This window comes from Crinia signifera, chromosome 6, assembly GCF_055691185.1.
Source record: "Crinia signifera chromosome 6, ASM5569118v1, whole genome shotgun sequence".
NCBI lineage: Eukaryota > Metazoa > Chordata > Amphibia > Anura > Myobatrachidae > Crinia > Crinia signifera.
In genome coordinates, this window is record NC_139222.1 from 35,988,221 (window position 1) to 35,998,772 (window position 10,552).

At 44.7% G+C, this 10,552-nt stretch overlaps 1 long non-coding RNA gene across 1 annotated transcript; it reads left to right on the forward strand.

Annotated features, from left to right (window-relative positions):
* The first annotated feature begins 68 nt into the window (after positions 1-68).
* On the forward strand, positions 69-9,699 carry LOC146006909 (uncharacterized). Its single transcript, XR_014444124.1, has 4 exons — positions 69-184; positions 2,539-2,655; positions 4,632-4,748; positions 9,638-9,699. It is a non-coding gene; the product is annotated as an uncharacterized LOC146006909 (long non-coding RNA).
* Positions 9,700-10,552: the final 853 nt, after the last annotated feature.

Consider the following 10,552-nt stretch of genomic DNA (forward strand, 5'->3'; position numbering starts at 1 on the left):
TGATGTGACTTACTTTTGCTTTTAAGTAAAATCTCCAAAGGTAAATATACTGTATTATTGCAAACAGGCTATCTCGGGTGGTTTGCTGGTCACGCTGAAATGCCTTGTGTTGTTCGGTCTCATCACTTCTGTCATCTCTGTCAGCCACAGACTGAAACGGTGTTTTGATCGCTGCTCACACAAGGTAGGTGTTAACAGGCTGATATGAGGATATGGTAATTGTATTATTATTATTAAGTTCAACATGCATTGTGTCGACACATGAAATAGGTTGACATGGCTAAGGTCGACAGTGTCAAAAGGTCGACACATGCATTAGGTTGACAATGGGAAGGTCGACAGCTATGGGCAACCAATCAGATCCTCAATCTACTATCTTCTGGAGCCTTGATGGCTAACCTTGACACTCCAGCTGTTGTTGAACTACACATCCCAGCATGCCCTGCATCAGATTTAGCATGGCCAAATAGCAAAACTGAAGCAGAGCATACTGGGATGTGAAGTTCAACAACAGCTGGAGTGTCAACGTTCGCCATCAAGGTTCTAGAAGGTGCTAAGTAGATTCTGATTGGTCGCCAATAGCAACATCACATGCGAAGTAGAATACACATCTTAGTAAATTTCCCCCGACATGTGCCGACAGATGGTATTTCATGCCCTACCATCCACTACGGCGTGGTGGGAGAATAAAATAGTGTGCCGAGCGCAGCGTGGCACCGTGCCCAAAGCATGACGAGGAGAAACTTCTCAGATGAAGAAACCTTTTTCAACAACTAAATAGATTACAAAATTGTAGCAGATATAAAAGTGCTTTACACACTGTTACACAATCAAACGCAACCGATACCACCCAAGAAAAATCAAACCCCATTCGTTTTATTGCCAAATTCCTGCTGTGAATGGTGGGAACGTCGAAAAAGAATTCACAAGCACTGGAGAATCTGTTGGATCATTATTTTGTTGTTAAAAAGAGTAATGGGGCCTACACACGTTTCGCTGAGCTTTCTGCGTGATGCTACCTCGCTCAGATTTCTCAGCACAGAGCGCTGCACAGCGATGTTTCAATGCTCTGTGCTGAGCGATCTGTCAGGGTTAGTGTTCTCCGATGAGAACACTGGCTCTGTCCGGCAATATTACTAGATTTATCCAGCATGCTGGTTATTAAGCGCCCGCGATAGTAAGGGGCGGAGCCACATATCGCTATCGCTTTGCCCCTTGAGGTTGTATCTTGCAGGTTCACAAATTACAAATAACAAAATTATTGGGTGCCAAGGTTCAAATGAGCTGGTGTCGATGATGATCTTCGGCGGCGTGATATTTTAAAATCACTTTTAAAAAAAATTCATAGAGCAATCAAAAATGATAGGATCTTTCCCATTTGGTTTCTGTAAAGATGGTTCATAAATACATAAAACTCAAGAAGTAACTGACAAATACTGTATGTCACATACGTAACATGTATGTACATACAATTCATATTACACATCTTCCTCATTATGTTTTTTTTAATTTTTTATCTTAACTTTTCACTATTAATGCTACAATTTTATTTTCCCCGTTACTTTCATTTTTTTTTTATTCTTGAACATCAATTATATCACATTATTCTCTATATGGGCATACGTCCCAATATTGGTGGCAGCCTCTGACACACATGCCTGAAAATAGGGGGTGTAACCTTGCAGTCAGGGGTGTGACCTGTGATCAAGCCAAAAAGCGAAACGTGCGTCGGTCCATGAGCTGTGTGAGCAGTGCCCTGATCTGTGTTGTCCAGGGGTTAAAGTGAGGGGAAACAGTGTGGAACTGAGTTCCATCACCTCTAATGGTATAATGGTAGGGGAAACAGAGTTACACCTCTACCACAGCCTCGATTCCAACACAAAAGCCTGTCCCAGCGGTTTCATCTTCTGGCACGGCGTAGGTGATGTCATCACCGCCACTGATGTTAAGAAGGTCCACTAAGAGGAGCAGGCTCTGTGCCTTCTGAAGACAGGGTGAGAGGGGGATGGAGGGAATCAGGTTGGAAAACTGCTGGAGGGACACAGGGCATGGAGCTACTGAAGGACATGGACAGTCAGTTGCTGGAATGACAGAGACAGATGTGTATAATCAGCACAACTGTGGACATTATGTGTATAAGGGGTACTACTGTGTGATTTAAAATGCAGTGTAATGTGCATGTGATTGTGCAACTGTGTGTTGCTACTGTCTTCAATTTTACATCTGACAGCAGACCGCCCTCAGGTCCCCAGCGCCCATAGGCAGCTGCCTAAAGCTGTCTAGTGGAAGTGCCGGCCCTGGTCTCTGCACATGTAACATCTGCCCCACCCGCAGCATGGTTTTGTCTCTGCATGCTAAAAGTAAAACAGTACTGGGAGTTGCCATACTACTTTCTTGGCTAATATATGACCAATAACAACGTCTATAGAACCATAAACATGTTTGATGATATATCATATGTCTTTATCTGATGATGTGACTTACTTTTGCTTTTAAGTAAAATCTCCAAAGGTAAATATACTGTATTATTGCAAACAGGCGATCTCGGGTGGTTTGCTGGTCACGCTGAAATGCCTCGTGTTGTTCGGTCTCATCACTTCTGTCATCTCTGTCAGCCACAGACTGAAACGGTGTTTTGATCGCTGCTCACAAAAGGTAGGTGTTATCAGGCTGATATGATGATATGGTGATTTTATTATTATTATTAAGGTCAACACGCATTGTGTCGACACATGGAATAGGTCGGCAGGGTCAAAAGGTCGACAGCGAAAAGGTCAACGTGATTTTTACATGTTTTTTTCTAAACTGACGGGGGAAATTTACTAAGATGTGTATTCTGCTTCATGTGTGATGTTGCTACGGGCAACCAATCAGATCCTGTCTACTTTCTTCTGGAGCCTTGTTGGCTAACCTTGACACTCTGTTGTTGAACTACACATCCCAGCATGCCCTGCATCAGATTTAGCATGGCCAAATAGCAAAACTGAAGCAGAGCAAGCTGGGATGTGTAGTTCACCAACAGCTGGCGTGTCAACGTTCGCCATCAAGGTTCTAGAAGGTGCTAAGTAGATTCTGATTGGTCGCCAATAGCAACATCACATGCGAAGTAGAATACACATCTTAGTAAATTTCCCCCGACATGTGCCGACAGATCTGTCAGGACTACTGTTCTCCGGTGATAACACTGGCCCTGTCTGGCGATATTACTAGATTTATCCAGCATGCTGGTTATTAAGCGCCCGCGATAGTAAGGCCCGGAGCCACATATCGCTATCGCTTTGCCCCTACACATGGCCCCATACTGTAAGATGAGGTTGTATCTTGCAGGTGCACCAATTACATATAACAAAATGATTGGGTGCCAAGGTTCAAATGAGCTGGTGTAGATGATGATCTTCGGCGACGTGATATTTAAAAATCACTTTAAAAAAAAATTCATAGAGCAATCAAAAATGATAGGATCTTTCCCATTTGGTTTCTGTAAAGATGGTTCATAAATACATAAAACTCAAGAAGTAACTGACAAATACTGTATGTCACATACGTAACATGTATGTACATACAATTCATATTACACATCTTCCTCATTATGTTTTTTTTAATTTTTTATCTTAACTTTTCACTATTAATGCTACAATTTTATTTTCCCCGTTACTTTCATTTTTTTTTTATTCTTGAACATCAATTATATCACATTATTCTCTATATGGGCATACGTCCCAATATTGGTGGCAGCCTCTGACACACATGCCTGAAAATAGGGGGTGTAACCTTGCAGTCAGGGGTGTGACCTGTGATCAAGCCAAAAAGCGAAACGTGCGTCGGTCCATGAGCTGTGTGAGCAGTGCCCTGATCTGTGTTGTCCAGGGGTTAAAGTGAGGGGAAACAGTGTGGAACTGAGTTCCATCACCTCTAATGGTATAATGGTAGGGGAAACAGAGTTACACCTCTACCACAGCCTCGATTCCAACACAAAAGCCTGTCCCAGCGGTTTCATCTTCTGGCACGGCGTAGGTGATGTCATCACCGCCACTGATGTTAAGAAGGTCCACTAAGAGGAGCAGGCTCTGTGCCTTCTGAAGACAGGGTGAGAGGGGGATGGAGGGAATCAGGTTGGAAAACTGCTGGAGGGACACAGGGCATGGAGCTACTGAAGGACATGGACAGTCAGTTGCTGGAATGACAGAGACAGATGTGTATAATCAGCACAACTGTGGACATTATGTGTATAAGGGGTACTACTGTGTGATTTAAAATGCAGTGTAATGTGCATGTGATTGTGCAACTGTGTGTTGCTACTGTCTTCAATTTTACATCTGACAGCAGACCGCCCTCAGGTCCCCAGCGCCCATAGGCAGCTGCCTAAAGCTGTCTAGTGGAAGCGCCGGCCCTGGTCTCTGCACATGTAACATCTGCCCCACCTGCAGCCTGGTTTTGTCTCTGCATGCTAAAAGTAAAACAGTACTGGGAGTTGCCATACTACTTTCTTGGCTAATATATGACCAATAACAACGTCTATAGAACCATAAACATGTTTGATGATATATCATATGTCTTTATCTGATGATGTGACTTACTTTTGCTTTTAAGTAAAATCTCCAAAGGTAAATATACTGTATTATTGCAAACAGGCGATCTCGGGTGGTTTGCTGGTCACGCTGAAATGCCTCGTGTTGTTCGGTCTCATCACTTCTGTCATCTCTGTCAGCCACAGACTGAAACGGTGTTTTGATCGCTGCTCACAAAAGGTAGGTGTTAACAGGCTGATATGATGATATGGTGATTTTATTATTATTATTAAGGTCAACACGCATTGTGTCGACACATGGAATAGGTCGGCAGGGTCAAAAGGTCGACAGCGAAAAGGTCAACGTGATTTTTACATGTTTTTTTCTAAACTGACGGGGGAAATTTACTAAGATGTGTATTCTGCTTCATGTGTGATGTTGCTACGGGCAACCAATCAGATCCTGTCTACTTTCTTCTGGAGCCTTGTTGGCTAACCTTGACACTCTGTTGTTGAACTACACATCCCAGCATGCCCTGCATCAGATTTAGCATGGCCAAATAGCAAAACTGAAGCAGAGCAAGCTGGGATGTGTAGTTCACCAACAGCTGGCGTGTCAACGTTCGCCATCAAGGTTCTAGAAGGTGCTAAGTAGATTCTGATTGGTCGCCAATAGCAACATCACATGCGAAGTAGAATACACATCTTAGTAAATTTCCCCCGACATGTGCCGACAGATCTGTCAGGACTACTGTTCTCCGGTGATAACACTGGCCCTGTCTGGCGATATTACTAGATTTATCCAGCATGCTGGTTATTAAGCGCCCGCGATAGTAAGGCCCGGAGCCACATATCGCTATCGCTTTGCCCCTACACATGGCCCCATACTGTAAGATGAGGTTGTATCTTGCAGGTGCACCAATTACATATAACAAAATGATTGGGTGCCAAGGTTCAAATGAGCTGGTGTAGATGATGATCTTCGGCGACGTGATATTTAAAAATCACTTTAAAAAAAAATTCATAGAGCAATCAAAAATGATAGGATCTTTCCCATTTGGTTTCTGTAAAGATGGTTCATAAATACATAAAACTCAAGAAGTAACTGACAAATACTGTATGTCACAAACGTAACATGTATGTACATACAATTCATATTACACATCTTCCTCATTATGTTTTTTGGTACATGTGAGTTATCCGGACGCCCGATTTCAAAATCGGGTCGGATCGGGCACATCGCATCGCATCGCATGCGACCATCGGATGCGATGCGATGCGATGCGATGCGATGACCCGATTTTTCCATAGGATTCAATGTTAAAATGGACTGAGTCCATTTTAACATGGAATTCAATGGGAAAAAGGGGTCCTTTTCATACCCCTACTATCCAAGTGGGCATGGAGTTGGATATAAACCTGTGGCGAGCGTAGCGAGCCACCGAGCCCGAAGCGTGGCGAGCGTAGCGAGCCCCGCGAGGGGACACGGAATACCGTCCCCTCGCGGGGCTCGCTTCGCTCGCCACGCTTCGGGCTCGGTGGCTCGCTACGCTCGCCACAGGTTTATATCCAACTCCATGCCCACTTGGATAGTAGGGGTATGAAAAGGACCCCTTTTTCCATAGGAATCATTTTAACATTGATTCCTATGGAAAAATCGGGTCATCGCATCCGATGGTCGCATGCGATGCGATGCGATGCGATGCGATATCGCATCGCATCGCATCTGATTGTATGCCTTAACTTAAGGCATACAATCAAAAAATCGGGCGTCCAGATAACTCACAAGTACCTGTTTTTTTAATTTTTTATCTTAACTTTTCACTATTAATGCTACAATTTTATTTTCCCCGTTACTTTCATTTTTTTTTTATTCTTGAACATCAATTATATCACATTATTCTCTATATGGGCATACGTGCCAATATTGGTGGCAGCCTCTGACACACATGCCTGAAAATAGGGGGTGTAACCTTGCAGTCAGGGGTGTGACCTGTGATCAAGCCAAAAAGCGAAACGTGCGTCGGTCCATGAGCTGTGTCCACTGTGAGCAGTGCCCTGATCTGTGTTGTCCAGGGGTTAAAGTGAGGTGAAACATTGTGGAACTGAGTTCCATCACCTCTAATGGTATAATCGTAGGGGGAACAGAGTTACACCTCTACCACAGCCTCGATTCCAACACAAAAGCCTGTCCCAGTGGTTTCATCTTCTGGCACGGCGTAGGTGATGTCATCACCAGCACTGATGTGAAGAAGGTCCACTAAGAGGAGCAGGCTCTGTGCCTTCTAAAGACAGGGTGAGAGGGGGCTGGAGGGAATCAGGTTGGGAAACTGCTGGAGGGACACAGGGCATGGAGCTGCTGAGGGACATGGACAGTCAGTTGCTGGAATGACAGAGACAGATGTGTATAATCAGCACAACTGTGGACATTATGTGTATAAGGGGTACTACTGTGTAATGTGTATGTGATTGTGCTACTGTGTGTTGTAATTTTTATTGGCGTTATTACTGTGTGACCACAGCCCTTCCTTGTGGGACCATTATCCCTTTATGGGAGGTAGGGCACAAATTCCCTGGCACTGATTTGGGCTCTGCCTAATGGCGGGGAGGGGGGTGTCGGTGTTAGGGGAAAAGAGTTCCACCACCTCTCCGGGGCCACTTTAAGCCCTGGTATTGTCACATCAAGGTGACTTCCACAGTGCAGGAGCAACTGCATAAATTGATCTATTGCTGTATGTGAAAGTAGTCCTTATCTTGGACACTTACCTGATATCTTAGCTGGCAATCAGCCAAGTGTTATTTTTGCTGCACATTTCTTTCCTACAATGTACTGTGTATTGTTTCATTGTAGCAGTTAATGTGTCCTTACCTGTAGCAGCTTATTAGTTTAAAGGATAACAGCTATCACAATTTGCATCTTCTCCTACAATATAGCTCATTTAAACCTTAATTTCTGCTTCAAATGAATCATGTACTGTATATTAGAAGAAAGTGGGACTGTCTGTATCTTCCACCTCACATTTACACATATTTATGTTTTGTTACATTATATTGGAGCAGATTATTAGGTCAAAAGTTTACAACCCGCTGGTGACATAATAAGATTATTGCAGCAATTGTGCAACTAATTATAAATAGTCAGTCACACTTATACCCCTTTTACACCAAAAATCCCGGATCCGACCCGGCATTTGGAAGAAGGATCCAAGCCGGGTCGGATCCGGGATTTACTCCATTTACACTGTGGTGCCCACCCGCAGTGTAGATGGAGGCGGTGCTTGGAGATGACATCATCTCCAAGTGCCGGGACCGCGGTGATCCCCGCCGGATACACCGATCGCCATGCTGGGGGCAGCCCGGCACCAAGGTAAGCTGCTGGGCTACCCCCAGCCGTCGGCCGGGAGGTGAATGGATGCCACACACAGGCATCCATTCACCTCCTCTGCTGCCGCCGCTGCTGTCTGCAGAATACAGCAGACAGCAGCGCAGGCTGTGTTTGCCCCCTGTCCAACCTGCGGACGATGCGGTCCCCCATTGATGTAAATGGGAGCCGGGTCATCCGACCCGGCGTACCCATTTACACCACCCTCTACCCAGGTCCTAGCCCTGTTCTACCCAGGTCAGGAACTGGGTAGAAGTCCCGTGTAAAGGGACACGGTGTGACACATTTACACCGCCTCTGACCCGCCGAAGACCCGGGGTTTTGAGGCGCTGTAAAAGGGGTATAAGGGAGTAATTCAGCCTTATTAGCAAAGCACAAAAAGCATGTAAATGAGCAAAACCATATGCTGCACTGCATGGGGGGCAGATGTAACATGTGCAGAGAGAGTTATATTTGGGTTGGGTGCGTTCAAACTGAAATCTAAATTGCAGTGTAAAAACATGCCGAGTAGTTAGCCATTTATATGTTTCTAGTCCAGAGCAGGAGTCCATTCCCAATAGGCAGATGCTACTTATCCCTGTGTCTGCATATCACTTGTTGCTTTACCTGGTTCTATGCGCCTAAGAACTGGCTAAGCTGTACCATATGTGGACTAAATGCCACCAGTACCAATCCGCTGTGCAGCATAGGTAAAACCTTGTGCACCTGGGCATCATCCACTAGATACTCTGCTAATATAAATAACATACACGGTTCCACCTTTTTCCCACAGATATATGGATGAGTACTAGGGAAATAGTAGAGGAAGCGGCATCTGCCCCATATTTGCAGAGACACACACATGTGCAGTACAAAAATCACAGAGAAAATGGCGGCAGGACCAATTTGCCACAGATGTATGTGCATACACAGGAGACTCGTACGATGCTTAAAATGAATGGGAACATTTATTGGTGCAAGAGGAGATGGATGGAGACTTTATATGGGGAAACGGATAGAGCATACTTGCCTACCCTCCTGGAAAGGTCAGGAGGCTCTCGAAAATATTGTCCCCCATCTTCTCCCCAGAATGGAGGGCAAGCCTCCCAACTTCCCCCGCCATCCCCCTACCCTGCCAGTTAAATACCGGCATTCACGGGTGTATGCAGAGGGAACGCCCCTCCACATACACCCGCAAATAGTAACATTTCTAAGGATCGGGGGGCTTGATGATAGGAGTCAATGGCCCCACCCCCAGAAGCACTGCTGAAGGTCTCTCTTCGGGCTTCTCCCGGAGAGAACAAATGAAAAGTTGGCAAGACATTATATGGGGCTCCTGATCTCTTAAAATGCCCCTAAGCTAACTACATGGTCTCAGGACTGCCGTCAGAAATTATGGGGCCCAGGACAGAGAAAATAGGCAGGAACCCCCTCCCCCGTCTTGAACTCCAGGTGTGTCTGAGACATCTTGTGTCCACAACACTGAGCACAATACTCAACCTCTACATTGCTTCATGGGAAATGTAAACTTTGTTTATGACAAATTATACTTCATAGACTCTAGTCCTGGGCCCTCTTACTGTCTGGGCCCCTCTTTCTGTCTGGGCCCAGGACAGGAGCCCCCACAACCCCACCCCTGACAGCTGCCCTGCATGGTGTCAAATATCAATTAATCTGAATCTCATTTTTATTAATCAGTGTCCTATGTTGTAATTCAATATAAATCTGCCATTTTGTCTATAAATCCTTTTTTTTCTTTTTATTCATAGGAGCTTCCTGAAGAAAAGGTTAATTTCCTGCAAAAGTCTGATGTAATAGTTGTGTAGAGAAACCCCCCCCCCCCCCCCAGCTCAACCAAAAGGACGTGAACAGAAATTTTACTGTTGATTTCTCTCATATTCCTCTGTATAATTATTGCTGTGTAAACTTCAAAGGTCATGTGTTAATTATACAGTAACATGCACCTATGGTCTGCATTGAGAATGTGGTTCGTTAGAGGAGACTGTGCTTGCCACCAAATATTGCAATATTAGTTTTAAGGATAACAGCTATCACAATTTGCATCTTCTCCTACAATATAACTAATTTAAACCTTAATTTCTGCTTCAAATGAATTATGTATATTAGAAGAAAGTGGGACTGTCTGTATCTTCCACCTCACATGTATACATATTTGTGTTTTGTTACATTATATTCGAGCAGATTATTAGGTGAAAAACTTACAGGTGGAGCAGATGTAACGTGCAGAGAGCTAGATTTGGGTGGGGTGCGTTCAAACTGAAATCTAAATTGCAGTGTAAAAACATACCTCACAACTTTTGACAGTCGGAAATGGGGACCTGACGCACTGCCAGTCTGGAAAGGAGGTGGGGCTTCCATGCATGTAGGTGTGGCCTCTAACAGAGAGTCTTGGCCTAGCAGAGAGTAGAGCAGCTGTGATCTCCGGCCCCTTCCAACTGCCCCCGTCCCCCTCACCCATGTATCATTGCGACCCGTAGGAAGGACAGCGGCATGGTCTCCAATTATCAGTACTGGCCTGCTGTAATCAGGACAGTTGGGAGGTATGGTAAAAATAAAGTTGTCTGACATCTGTGGGCTACATATAAAAACAGACAGTATTTATCCGGCACAGAAACAATATAAATGTATTTACTCCCAGTGCAGTGCAACATGGTCGGTTCCAG